Below are 13,886 nucleotides of genomic sequence, written 5' to 3' on the forward strand. Positions count from 1 at the left end.
GAATGCACCTCAATGCTGTGACTCCTCTCCTCTGAAGCTGTTGGGAGAGAAGAACACCATTATGCATACCAGTTTATCAGACATTCATATTAGGTACTGGTGAAACAAAAGTAAAATTACTTAAAACTTGTGGGGCATTCCATGCTTGAGCTTCTTAGACTCAGGTGTCCAAGAGATCCCTCTTCCTATGCTTCAGGTCATCATGGTGGTGACTAACCTGCTCACCTGTGTGGAGGATACCTATCACACTGGTGAGTTCACTTGCCAGCCAGTCTCAGGCATCCACCTTGCACTCTGAGCCCTGTAACCCTTCCTGCAGCAGCCGGTCATCAAGTTTTTTTTACCAGGTACCAACTATGACTCTGGACTCCTGAATGCCCCACCACTATGCCCAGAAGTGTGCACCCTCTCCAACACCAGCCATAATCACTACACAGGTAGAACTCCAACAGATTATACTATATTCCCACCTAGTGAGCTTACTATAGCCTGTATTCCCACCCTTAAACACCATTGGGCAACATTTAAAAATGCAGCTTCTTGCTTAGCACTGCTCAAACCAGCTCAGCCAAGCAGTGCTTAGCAGAGCTTCATGGTGTCCAAACTAGCCAAATGGTGCCAAGCAGTGCATAAACATTATCAGCTGTTATTTTGTTTATGCAGTGCTTAGCTAAGTGCAGCAGGGCAGTTTTTAAAAATAATGTGCATAATTTGTAATTCGAACATAAATGCTTACTTGCCCTTTCATGCATTCAGACCTCACATCTACTGCACTTAAGGCCATAACTCTACCCATTTAGTTATGCGGATATGTGAAGTTTTGCTGTATCTTTACATATACCTCTGAGCTACCTTTAAGCAGTGCTGAGCACCACGCCGATCAAACCCGCTCAGCTATGCTTAAACTTGATCTTTACATGAATAATTGAAAACATCCAGTTTCTATTTTTAGATGTCTGGCAGGTGTTTCAGCACAGTGTAGTACTGCTGCGCTCCATGCCATGCTGTGCAAACACGTGTTTTTTTTTTTGTTTTTTTTTTTAAATAAAAAAAAAAAAAAATGACATTGATATAATAAAGTTGAACAGTGCAGGGAGTGTGTTACTTATCTGCGTACACAGCACCATGGGTCTATATTATATAGATGAAATTTCAAAAATCTGGAATGCTCACGAGTGGAAATGCAGGAAATTGAAATCACTATTGTGGGGGGCTGCTCCCCCCCTCTAAATATATATTCCAACTCTGAGATTGCACTACAGTGAGGAAAGGGCAAATTTTCCGATCTTCACTGTACTGCGATCTCACAATAGCGATTACAAAGAACAGCATGTTCGACTTCTAAGCCATTCAAGATTTTGATTTTTTTGTCTATCTAATAGGGAACCAGCTCTCCCTCAGCAATGCGCCATGATTAATATGCATGTCATGCCGCGAGAGGGAACTATATATATAGACATGGTAACATTCCCTGTAGGCTCTAAACTATGCCTAAATGGAGTGTATTAAATTTATGGGATTGTAAGTTTACTGTATTTGTGGATCTTTTTTTTTTTTCCATAATAAATTTTTATTGAAATATATTTTCCAAAAACATTACAAAAATACAATAAACATCACACACATAATACACTATAACTACTAAAAACCATTTATACAATATCTACATGAAATGCTTCCTATATTTAATATATTCCTAAAATCAGTATCATGCTAATATAATATTGAAGACCTTTTCCCATATTTTCGGGTTATTAATATTTTTGTTAGTTTGTTTCAGAAGTAATTTATGTGCTAGTATATGCTTTATCGCCACAAGCTTAAAATTATTCCATGATGTCTTATGTGGTTCTAGCCAATTTGTGGCTATATAGAGTTTCATCAGCAAAAAAATATTCATACAAATAATAGTTTGCGATCTGGAAAGCTCTCTTGGAGGAATGTGTAGAATCATAAATTCCCATGACAGTGTAGAACTTTGATAACCCATCTTTTGCAGTTGTACTTTAAGAGAGTTCCAAAGTTTATATACGCATTTACAACTCCAGAACATATGAAGAAGATCTGCTGTTTGATCTGCACAGTATGGACAAATTGGAGAATTCCTAGGGTTAAATTTATGTAATCTAAGATGTGTGTAATATGCATTGTTCCAAATCATCAATTGCGTGTACATCAGTTTTTGAAAAGAAACTGATTTCCTAGTTATATCAATTGCTTTTAATATCTGATTGTCTGTTACTGTTACTTTTTTTACCCAATACTCTTAAAGCAAAATTTTGTCCTGAAATTTCAAATCCTTAATTAATTTATATGCAGTTGCTATAAATTTAGTGTCTTGTTGGATAGCTTGCCACAATTCAGAGCACTTATCCACAAATCCGGCTGCAGGTTTAAAGTTCCTAAAGTAGCTCAAGGCAAGTTCTTTAACTTGTCTCATTATAACAATGTAACTTCTAGGTAGATTCATTTCCTGTCTAATTTGTAAAGCCGATAAGTCAAGTTTATTAAAAACATCAAATAGAGTCAGATTAAGTATTAATGGAAATTTGCTGAGATCGATCAGCTGATTGTTTAGTTTAAAATTAAGATTCCTGTGGAAAGGTTGAAGAACCATCATATATTGCAATAAATCTACGGACTGAAATAAAGTTTGCAAAGATGAGACACAGGTTATTATGTGGTCCATGACCCCATATTTTATCAGACTAATTTTGTCCATAAAGGGCAATGCTTTAGGATTTATTTTCCTATCCAAAATATGCTTATGATTCAAGACCACCCAAGTTGGTATCCATGTTGTATTCATTACATCATAATTAGCAATTCTTAAAATTTTATTAGCGTTTACAATCAAATAATATGCTTCAAAGTTTGGTAGCTCAAGTCCCCCTCTTGTTTTAGGGGTCATTAATTTCTCATAAGATATTCTAGTTCTTTTTGGGTTCGTATTTGTGGATCTTATTTGAAAATTTTGTGGTACATTTTAGCATACTGTTTATTTGCAAAAGTAGAATTTCCTAAGAAAATATTTTTAGAAACTACAATCTAATTAACCATTGTACAGCTTGTTTATTTATTGCTTACTAAATAGAATGATAGACTGATTACAAAAGACGTATTTTATCCATTGCTCAAATGAAAAATGTTATGGTATAAAACAAGATATGCTGTAAGGAAATATGCAACAGCAATATAACCTTACTCAGGTAGAAAGTATTAGTATCCAGTAATAAAACAAAACCAATCCACTCAGTCTGTTCCAAATAGACTCACAAAGCACCAGCACTTCACAGATCCAACGTGAACCATATTTCCTTTATTAACACACACAAGTAAAAAAGTTAAGCGCTTTCATCTAATTAAGACTTCATCAGAACTAACTTGGAAATCCAAATATTCTCCTTTTAAAACTAATACATCATCACATGACATTCCTCCAATTGGTATTTAAAGTGCTGGTGCCTATTAAAAGTTCCTTCATCAAAATGTGTATTACATATATTACCATTTGTTACTTATAAATACATTTGTTGTTCAATTCCTACCCTTAGTGTAAACTGTATAAATGCTTACCTAACCATTATTATATATTGTTAAAAATACTTGAACACATCATAAAAAATGTCAAAAAATATAAAAAATAACTTAGTTGATAGTTAAAAATTGATTAAAAATGGTAAACTTAAATTCCACATTTGGTTTTGGACTCATGGGATTTTCTAGGTAGGCTGGAACCCAAACTAGCCTAAGGGGTAAAATGGTTGGTAACCATAGATATTGTTGACCTTTTTTCGAATATACCTAGAGAAGAAGGTATGCAAAGATTACAGGATAGTATTATATGGTCCAATTCCATTTCTTGGGACAAAACATTACTGATTATGGGATTTATGGAAGAGGTATTGGCCCACAACTATATTTGGTATGAAGGAGAATACTACAAACAGAGTAAGGGTGTGGCTATGGGGGCAGCGTGTGCCCCCATTTATGCCAACCTGGTAGTCTATGATTGGGAAAAGGAATTTGTTTTCAACACCCATTGGTACCAATATATATCTTGTTATTTTCGTTTTTAGATGATATTTTTATTTTGTGGAAGGGTGACCTTAATCATTTAGAAATGTTCTATGACTACATAAATTCTTGTAGTGAACATTTTAAGTTTACCATGAACAAACATCAGGAAACTATACCCTATTTAGATGTCCAAATAACATTGAAGGAAGGAAAATTCAGGTCCAATATATACAGGAAGAATACATTTAGCAACTCCTACCTACACTTTTCCAGCAATCATCCTTGGGCCCAGAAAAAGAACATTATTAAGGGACAGTGTATACGGGCGGCAAGGATGACCTCTGAAGGGGATGATGTGGATAGTGAATTTGCAAAAATAGCATCTTTCTTTATGGATAGGGGATACCCGAGAGATATGATAGAAGATGTTACAGGGTATGTCAGAAAACAATGGGGAATAAAATACAAACCCCTATTAGGTGTGGGTCTAGGAAAAGGACCAGATGGAGAAGGTAATTGTAATAATAAAAAAGAAACAGTAAATAAGTATGGTATGGCATGTGTGCTACAACATAATAATTTTAGTGGAGATATTAGGAAAATTATTCAACACAATTGGAATACTTTGAAAGTAGATGATAGGATTTACAAAATTGTGGGACAAGAGCCACATTTTGTTTCAAGGAGGGGGAATAATATGAAGGCATTGTTGGAAAGGAAAACTGATAAGAAATCAGATTTACTGGAAAGATGTGGTACCACTAAATGTGGTACCTGCAAACAATGCAAGTACATTATAGAAAGTAAGGAAACTACGTTGTTTAATTATAACAAAACTAGAATATATTATCAGAGGGGGAATTGTAGGACAACCAACCTAGTATATTTGGCCACCTGTACCGAATGTCCATGTTTTTATGTAGGGAAGACCACCCGTTGTTTAAGGAACAGGATCTACGACCATTTATATAGCATTAAGAAGGAAGACAGTAATAATGCCCTATGGAAACATTTTAAAGACAATGGAACATGTTCCGGGTTTAAATTTGGAATTTTGGAAGTAGTAAAAATGAATACAAGGGGTGGTGATATAAAAAAGAAAGTCAGTGACAAGGAGGTCAGGTGGCAAATAAAATTGAATGCGTCTATATACCCTGGAATCAACGAACATGTATCAATTAAACCTATTTTAGACACTTAAAACATATGTAAGATGAATTTGTATATGATAGGAATTTTTAATCAATTTTTAACTATCAATTAAGTTATTTTTTATGATATTTTTTGACATTTTTTATGATGTGTTCAAGTATTTTTAACAATATATAATAATGGTTAGGTAAGCATTTATACAGTTTACACTAAGGGTAGGAATTGAACAACAAATGTATTTATAAGTAACAAATGGTAATATATGTAATACACATTTTGATGAAGGAACTTTTAATAGGCACTAGCACTTTAAATACCAATTGGAGGAATGTCATGTGATGATGTATTAGTTTTAAAAGGAGAATATTTGGATTTCCTAGTTAGTTCTGATGAAGTCTTAATTAGATGAAAGCGCTTAACTTTTTTACTTGTGTGTGTTAATAAAGGAAATACGGTTCACGTTGGATCTGTGAAGTGCTGGTGCTTTGTGAGTCTATTTGGAACAGACTGAGTGGATTGGTTTTGTTTTAGTTGTTCGCTGTTCCAGTAATTGGTTTTATCCAGTAATAAACAAAAAAAATCAAAAAAGAATAAACATAAAACACATTATAGAGATTGAACATTTCCAAAACATACAAACAATGAAAAGAAGATGGAACATAACGGGCCAGGTATGATTTCTTTACATACTCATTGGAAAGGGGGGACAGAAAATAGTTACTGGCCTGCATAACCTCATATCCCTGCAGAATGAATAACTAAAGCAGCCTCCCCTCCCCTAACAATAAAATGTCTGTTTTGTTGATTGGTTAATGTGTGAATGAGAAATGGCCACAGGAATAGGCAAGGTTTTTTTTTTTTTAGAACTGCATGTGTTTATTTCCAGTGGAACTGAGAAGCAAGCACATAAATCTGGAAAAGGCAGAAGGTATCAAGATATACTGGAAATAAACATTAGCTCTTTTATGGTGTAAACTGCAGAGGAAATCCATGTAACATGAACGTTACTGTACCTTAATTTATTTCACCATCTAGAAACTTGATATGGGGAAAAAGTTCACTTAAAGTAATTTAAAAAAAGCATTTTAAGTAACCTATTTCACAAGGCTTCACATATTTATTATTTTAATGATGGTCAAGGTTGCAAAAACCTAGGCATTTAGTAGGAAACAGCAACAAATGATTTTGGTATCAACATTTTCATGTTATATGCTTACTTCAGTTAGTAGAACAGATGACAGACGAGCGCTAACTTGATCATATCTTTATTTTCTCTGATTACTTGCTTGTATTTCAATATACCTTCCTAAAAGAACACTATATCAGTACCCAGTTTGTTAGTAACAGATGGTGTAACAGGCGTAAATGTAACAGAGCATGTACAAAATAAACTGTACTACATTGCTGATTACCCAGAAGGTACATGCTGTGAAATCTGCCCCAATGAAACATAAAACCTGCTTTATTTGCATCACTTAATTCCCTTTCTCACTTGAAGCCCCTTGGTGCACTCAAAAATAGTTTGCAAACTTTGTCTATACATCTCCTCATCTTTAGCACAGCCTTTTTGTGTTATTTGGAATATTGAATTTTGAGACATTCCAAAAGGGGCTGGTAACATTTTTGAAAATGAAGGGCACTTGTAGGTAAAAAGTGGAGTACCACAGGGTCTGCACTAGAAAGGTCTTCACTGGTGCATTTCTATCGGTGGTCTCACTGAGTCTGAAAAATATACTTAATTTAAATGGAGATCACAGAACAACTGATACCCTGGTAGCAAATAACAAGGACCCATCGTCAGCAACATCTGGCATGACCTGCATAGTGGGTACTGAGGAGAAAATCTATCTAATACAGGATTAAATGATCATATCCAGGATTTTGAAGGAAAAACGTGCAAGTTAAGTGGGTGGCTGCAGAAAAAGGAAATTAATATGACTGTTAAAATCATTGTTATACTGACTCAAACAATATGGCATGAATAGTAGGATTACTAAACTTTAGAAGTGAATTTTACAGATGTTAACACTTCCATTGGATGAGGTATATATAAAACTGCGTCTGAAATCCTATATGTGTGAGAAAAAGGGGTAGCCATTTAAAATGTCAAGACTTGTATTGCTAAGTCACAAAATGTGGAGACAAAATGGCTGAAAATCCCAACTTCTTTACACTAATACCGAGATGGCCATTTTTCAGAATATTCCCTTTTCTTCGAGATATTGCAATCTCAGACTTGATGTATATAAAAGTTTGAGGTTGTGGAGAGATTATTGCAGGGGCTTTCCCCCTGCAAAAAACAAGTATAGAGAAGATGAGCAGTATTTGTTATTTGCTTTTCTCCTGTATTTTCTCTCTTTTTTTGGGACTTTCAGGACTCGGCAATGCGAGTCTCGAGATTTCAAAAGCAGCCTAAAAAAAGGAGATAAGGCTGTCAAAACACATGCAGCAGAGGGCTGCCATTCTGATGAAGACAATGATTGAGCTGAGTGAAACACTTAAATCAATAGATAGGAATATAGGGTCTATACTGAATCACCGAATGCTTAAAAAAGCGAACGCTGATTCATCGACCCCATGTAAGCGAAAGCTTACAATCGTGAATACTCAGAACAGCGATTTTTTTCCCAGGGGAAAAAAATCGCTGTTCCAGTAAACACACAACACATGCACACCACAAACTATTTCTAATGTGGGAGGGCTTCGATCCCCACACCCCACGACATGGGGGCTCTGCCCCCCCACACAACCCCACTTAAATATACCAACTCTGAGATGGCACTACAGTATTGAAGAAGGCAAAATACTGAAGGCAGCCAAGCAATTTCTTTCCCAGGGAAAGAATTTGCTTATATACCGCTTTGGTATTTTGCCATTTTGCACTATAAAGTTCGATCAAGACGTATTTGAGAGAATGCGTCTTCCATCAGCTAATAGGGAACCAGAATAGGGTCAATATTGAATCACCAAATTCTTAGAAAAGCAAACACTGATTCATCAAACCCATGTAAGCGAAAGCTTACAATCTCGAACACTCGGAACAGAAATTTTTTTCCCAGGGAAAAAAAATCGCTTTTCCCATGGAAAAAAATTTGCTTCCGAGGAACACACACACAACACACACACACACCACAAACTATTTCTAATGTGGGGGGCTTCGCCTCTCACACCCACCGATGTGGGGAGCTGTGCCCCCCACACCCCCCCACTTTATACCAATTCCGAGACCGAACTACAGTAACTAAGAAGGCAAAATACCAAAGATGACCAAGCGATTTCTTTCCCAGGGAAAGAATTTGCTTATATGCCGCTTCAGTATTTTGACATTTCATGCTTTAAAGTTCGATCAAGATGCATTTGAGAGAATGTGTCTTCGATCAGCTAATAGGGAACCGGAATACATTAGAAGTGACAAAAGAGATTAGTCATATGATTAAAACAATAATGGCTGGGATTCAGAAAGGGTTACATGCAGCAGTAAGCCACAATGTGGGTGGCCAACCACTGACAGATATCCTTTCTGATTCAAAGACGTGACCATTTCAATAATTGTACATGGTCAGCAAGATCACTGTGGTGGGCTGTCTCTATAGCCTTTCTAAATGCTAACGAAGTATTCCAAGGGAGCAGCTAATGCTAATTAGCCATGTGCTTGCCCCTGGAAATGCCTATGGTAAGGGAGTTAAGCAGCCAAGTGACTCACAGCATTGCTCAGCTGTGTAGCATGACTGGCTATGTTAAAGAATGTGGCTAATATTCTGCTTTTCCCTATTATAATCAATGGGGGAGATGATGTCAGAGTTAAGGTCAGATAAGAGACAATGGAGATGTAGTGGTGGTAGGGGTGAGTGTGTGTAGCAATGTGTGTATGTCTGCAGGAGTATGAGGGGTCACAGATGACTGAGTTGTTTGTGTGTGTCTGTGCATGTGTGTATGTTTATATGTGTGTGTGTGTATGTTTATGCGTGTGTGTGTGTGTGTGTGTTTGAGTATAAGTCAATGGCTGAGTGTGTCCGTGAGTGTGAGCGAATGTGGGAGTTTCAAGTACACTGAATGTCTGTATGTGGGGGGGGGTATCTGTGGGTGTGCTTGAGTGTATGTGTATGAGAGACTGAATGAAGACGATACCTATATCTATATCAATGCAATATATTGACTGACAGTGGTAATTAATGCCAGAAAGTGCTGTTTAACACTGGCTCTAATTACACTCAATTCAGACACATGGAAATTAGCTGATTATGAGATCTTCCTTATCATAGCTAATCTTCTCTATGAATTTCATTTTACATGTCTGGGTAAACTACAACTTCTGACCACTGTAAAGACAAGGATTCTTTCTAAATCCCAACCAAAGTGTTTTATGCTACTGGTAGAGATAGGCATGCCTGATCTGTGATCTGTTACTAATGTCTAATTGATGTGCAGTGATGTTGACTGTTAATTCCTTGTAATTTTCTCCATTTGACAAAGAAAGTGAAATAAAAGCGCAGTGAGAAGTACAAGTTATCTTTACTTATATGTTTAGTTATGCATTTGTTTATCTATCTGCCTTCCTATCTATCTATCTATCTAGCAGTCTATTTCTATTTATTTGTTTAAACATTTGTAAATAGGATAGGTGGGCTGGTCCTGGGACATTTTTCAGCCACGACTTTTCATCTCTTGTATGTTTTCTTCATGATTACCTTCTTGTTACTGTCTACAAACTGTTAAAAACATTTTATAAAATATTATGGTACAACTGAGAGGTCCATATTTAATAAAAAAGGGCAGATTGAATAAGAAGGTGCATGAGAGAGAGCCCAAAGAGCAGGATTTTAAGGTTTCGGAGATAGGGCTTCTAAGATCGTATTCTGTAGAGCAGGTGCCAGATTTGTAAAGGAGGCAATTTATTGGCAAACATGTCAGGAGAAGACAAGAGGCCATGGAGCACGTGCTCACAATATGTCAGGAGAAGACAAGAGGCCATGGAGCACATGTGCTCACAATATGTCAGGAGAAGACAAGAGGCCATGGAGCACATGTGCTCACAATATGTCAGGAGAAGACAAGAGGCCATGGAGCACATGTGCTCACATTATGTCAGGAGAAGACAAGAGGCCATGGAGCACATGTGCTCACAATATGTCAGGAGAAGACAAGAGGCCATGGAGCACATGTGCTCACAATATGTCAGGAGCACATGTGCTCACAATATGTCAGGAGAAGACAAGAGGCCATGGAGCACATGTGCTCACAATATGTCAGGAGAAGACAAGAGGCCATGGAGCACATGTGCTCACAATATGTCAGGAGAAGACAAGAGGCCATGGAGCACATGTGCTCACAATATGTCAGGAGAAGACAAGAGGCCATGGAGCACATGTGCTCACAATATGTCAGGAGAAGACAAGAGACCATGGAGCACATGTGCTCACAATATGTCAGGAGAAGACAAGAGGCCATGGAGCACATGTGCGCACAATATGTCAGGAGAAGACAAGAGGTCATGGAGCCCAATATGCCAGGAGAAGACAAGAGGCCATGGAGCACATGTGCTCACAATATGTTAGGAGAAGACAAGAGGCCATGGAGCACATGTGCTCACAATATGTCAGGAGAAGACAAGAAAGACAAGAGGCCATGGAGCACATGTGCTCACAATATGTCAGGAGAAGACAAGAGGCCATGGAGCACATGTGCTCACAATATGTCAGGAGAAGACAAGAGGCCATGGAGCACATGTGCTCACAATATGTCAGGAGAAGACAAGAGGCCATGGAGCACATGTGCTCACAATATGTCAGGAGAAGACAAGAGGCCATGGAGCACATGTGCTCACAATATGTCAGGAGAAGACAAGAGGCCATGGAGCACATGTGCTCACAATATGTCAGGAGAAGACAGAGGCCGTGGAGCACATGTGCTCACAATATGTCAGGAGAAGACAGAGGCCGTGGAATACATGTGCTCACACACACGGTTGCTTCTTCATCAAGCCATCACTCACAAGTGCAGAACCCTCTCAGTCACATGACTATATCATTCTGAAAGGAATAAATAGTACATCAGATCCATAATACGTGACATTCCCTTATATTATATATATATATATATATATATATATATATATATATATATATATATATATCTATATATTACACACACACACACACATATATTTTTCTTCACCTTCATCTACCTTATTTTTCCCATTTTCCATATGGACTCAGGGTGTTGTGTCAACTACTGTCATCTCTCTCAGTTAAGTGTCACTCTTCTATTATTACAAGTCTTTTCTCACCCAATCCACCCATCTCTTTGCTGAATGTCCACATTTTCTCTCGCCTTCTTCCTGCCAGTCCCAAATCTTCTTCATCAGGTTGTCTTCCGTTTTTATGCACATGTGCCTAAACTACTGTAATCTGTTCTCTTTGACCTTCGATTCAGTTGGAGCTACTTTGATTTCTGCTCCTATGTCGTTATTTCTATTGTATGTCCTACACTGTGCATCCTACCACCCATCTCAGGCACTTCATCTCTATCACCTCTAGCTTTCTCATCTGCTCTGCCTTTACTGCCCAGTTTTCTGTACCATACAGTAGTACTGGCAGCACCACTGTTTTGTATGCCTTACTTTTCAGCTTCTTTGGCAATCTTCTGTCATAGAGTACAGCTAACACTCTGTGCCAGTTGGCTGCAGTCCCTCAGATTTTAACTTTGACCTCCTCATTCAGACTTCCTTTCTCCTCAACCACACCTCCCGTGTACTTAAAGCTGTTAATCTGTTCCACTATTTTTCCTTCTATCTCAGTTCTTAGCTTCTGATTTCCCCTATCTGCTGCCATTACAACTGTCTTCACTGCACTCAGTTTCATGCCATGTGCCTTCAGTTTTGCATTCCATTCCCCTATCATCTGCTGAAGTTCTTCCTCAGTCTGCCTGTGATGCCACAATGTCTGCATACAGCACCATTGTTGACCTGATGCCTCCAACCTGTTTACTAATGTAGTCCATCAACAATATGGACAGCAGTGGGCTCAGAGCTGAACCCTGGTGGATACCCACTCTCACTGGGAACCCCTCTGTGAGACTAAACCCTGTTCACAGTTGAGTCATTGTGTCCATGTACATAAAACAAAAAGTTACTTTTTAATCAGAGTTTATTTTGAGATATGGAACACTGTCCCCCAGTGGTTTGAATCTAGAATGCAACTGGACAATGTTTTTGTAATTAGGGGGATTGGTGTATTTAAATTTATTTATTTATTTTTATTTATTTTATATGTGTTGACCAGGTTTGTCCAACTGAGGTTAGTAGCCCATTTTCAGCGAAGGCCCAGGAGAAAAGCTCCAAGTAAGTATACATGAAAAATTTACATAGTTGATTTACAAAGTAAGCAGAGGTATAAAAAAGACCAGCAAACAATCTGAAATGTATTCAGTGTCTTATTACATACAGGCATACAGTATTTATTAAGCAACATAATAACAAACAATAGACTAGATCATCTAATAGGTTTGAACAGTGTGGGACATCTGGTATAATTAACGGTTAACTTTGCCTAAGGTGGACGAATACAGTGACAAGTCCATTGACTTTGTAGGTATTCTTTGGTAGCAACTCTATATTTTCAGTTGCTTACATGACCTAACTTCAAGTGGGAGGCAGTTCCAAGATTTGGCGGGGTTATAGCTGTAGAGGTTACATCCAAATTTGTTTTTTTGATTTATGAGTTAGAAGGTCTTGGGTGGAGCTACAGAGAGGTCTAGCAGGAGAATAATGGGAAATTAGAGTTGAGAGTGAGGGGCAGTAGGAAGGTTGGCAGAGGATGCAGTGGATAACCTGGAGTTGGGAGAGAAAGACTAGATGTGGAAGTTCAAGCCAGTTTAGTTTCAGATCGAGGCAGTGATGAGACTTATAGGTTTGCTGGGCTGCAAATCTAGCTATCTTGTTGTAGGTAGATTCAAGTTTGGTAAGGAGAGTAGAGTTAAGATTAGTAAAACTCTGTGAGCTATACAGCAGAGTAGGTAATAGGTAGGCATGAGAAAGAGTTATCTTAGCTTCCCTGGGGAAAATTCTTTTGTTATGGTATAGGAGACCAAGTTTCTGGTGAGTTTTAGCTGTAAGTGTAAGTCAAATTTGAGCTGATCATCAATAATAACTCCTAGTATCTTTGTGTTGGATTCAGCCTCAATTAAGGTGTTATTTAGACCCCGTACTGAGAAGGAGGATCTGATATGGTTAAGGTTTTTTTGGGAGAAAAAAAAGTAACTTGGTTTTCTTGGGGTTGAGTATTAGCAGATTTTCAGAGAGCCAGTGCTTGAAAGAGTTGAAGGTAGACTGTGTGGTAGAGATGAGCTCAGTGGGGGAGTCAGCAATAGTGATGACAGTAGAGTCATCTGTGTATTGGACTAATTAAGAGAGGGGACAGGAGGAGTAGAGTGAATTGGTAAAGATATTAAAAAGTAGTGGTCCAAGAATGGAACCTTGTGGGACACCCATTTTAACTGAAAGAAGCAGAGAGTGAGCAGAAAGCCATTTCACTGCTTGGTGTCGGTCAGAGAGTTAGCTAGCAAACAAAGCTATGGTTGCTGGGAATAAGTTAAGAGTAGTTAGTTTTTGCAGTGGAAGAAGATGGGACATGGTGTCAAAAGCCTTAGAAAGGTCTAAGAATAGGCAGGAGATGTTTGTTTTCTCTAGTTAGGGAAAGGGTATTTAGGAAGGATAG

This window comes from Protopterus annectens, chromosome 6.part0, assembly GCF_019279795.1.
Source record: "Protopterus annectens isolate FY-2018-M chromosome 6.part0, PAN1.0, whole genome shotgun sequence".
Classification (NCBI taxonomy): Eukaryota; Metazoa; Chordata; order Ceratodontiformes; family Protopteridae; genus Protopterus; species Protopterus annectens.